Raw genomic sequence first — 1,359 nt, forward strand, 5'->3', positions numbered from 1 at the left:
AAAAAAGAAAAAGAAAGAAAGAAAGAAAGAAAGAAAGAAAGAAAGAAAGAAAGAAAGAAAGAAAGAAAGAAAGAAAGAAAGAAAGAAAGAAAGAGAAAGACAGAAAGAAAGGGAAAGAGGAAGAGAGGGAAAGAGAGAAAAGAGGAGAAAGAAAAGTTCATATTCAGCTGATAAGTGGATTGGGAAGCAGCCTAGACTCCAAAGAAGCCATCTCTAAAAACAAAAACAGCCCAAGGTCCCACAGCATGTGTCCATTTGATAACCATTTCTGAAGGCGTTGGCGCATCACGTGAACACAGCCACAGGCACCTGAGGCCATCTGAGAAATCACGAGATTCTTGCTCTCTGGGTGTGTTCTTCCCCAGGAAAGTGCCAGCCAGCTCCAGGAAAAGGAGGGTAACAACTTCCGGAGGAGCTGCCTCTTGGAGTTTCTAACAACTTCGATAGCAGCAGAGTGCGCCAGAGCCAGAAGGAACGGTTATCCTGAAAAGTTGTAAGGCTAACTTGATTCTCCTCCGGAGGCTGCCAGGGAGCATTGTGGGCTGAAGTGTTCCTCTGCAGTGGGACACTTGGCTTGCTTAACATGTTCGAGGCTCCAAGTTCACTCCCTGATACTGGAAAAAGACAAAAGGGATAGTGGGGGTGCTCACCTCAGCAGCACGTATGCTAACATTGGAAGTGTATGGAGGAAAATAGCATGGCCCTGCGCAAGGGTGACTGGAAAACTCATGACGCACTCTTTTTTTTTTTTTTTTTTTTTAAGTGTATAGTGGGAGCTGGAAGGTGGGAAGGCGGGGACTGACAGGACTGACAACCATTAGGTGATCATATCAAGGAAATGCAAAAATAGAGAAGAGTTTCGTTTCCCCTCCATGCTTTGGGTAAGTTCTGTTTTGTCAAATAAAAGTAGTCTCCTAGCCGGGCGTGGTGGCGCACGCCTTTAATCCCAGCACTCGGGCACTCGGGAGGCAGAGGCAAGCGGATTTCTGACTTCCAGGACAGCCTGGTCTACAAAGTGAGTTCCAGGACAGCCAGGGCTATACAAAGAAACCCTGCCTCAAAAAAAAAAAAAAAAAAAAAAAAAAAGGTAGTCTCCTGTATTTGCCAGCTATCTCTGTAGTATTAAGGATGATTTACCATGCTAGAGAAACCGTAGGCTACCACAAAAGTTCACTTGCTTGGACTGCAGAATTGAGTTTAGGCTTCCATTAATGCGGGGGACTGAAGTCCATCACCTATGGAGTGGACATGGATTCCAGAATCAGATTTTGCTTTTTGGAGACAGTGTTGGACTAGAATTGGCTATTTAAACTAGGCTGACTTCAGATTTGCAGTTATCCTCCTGCCTCAGCCTCCTAC

The 1,359-nt window shown here is 45.2% G+C and overlaps 1 non-coding gene across 1 annotated transcript; it reads left to right on the top strand.

The window, feature by feature from the left end:
- The first annotated feature begins 642 nt into the window (after positions 1-642).
- LOC115064530 lies at positions 643-748 on the top strand. The gene has a single exon (XR_003844360.1). It is a non-coding gene; the product is annotated as a U6 spliceosomal RNA (small nuclear RNA).
- Positions 749-1,359: the final 611 nt, after the last annotated feature.

Source organism: Mus pahari, chromosome 7, assembly GCF_900095145.1.
Source record: "Mus pahari chromosome 7, PAHARI_EIJ_v1.1, whole genome shotgun sequence".
In the NCBI taxonomy this organism is placed as follows: Eukaryota; Metazoa; Chordata; class Mammalia; order Rodentia; family Muridae; genus Mus; species Mus pahari.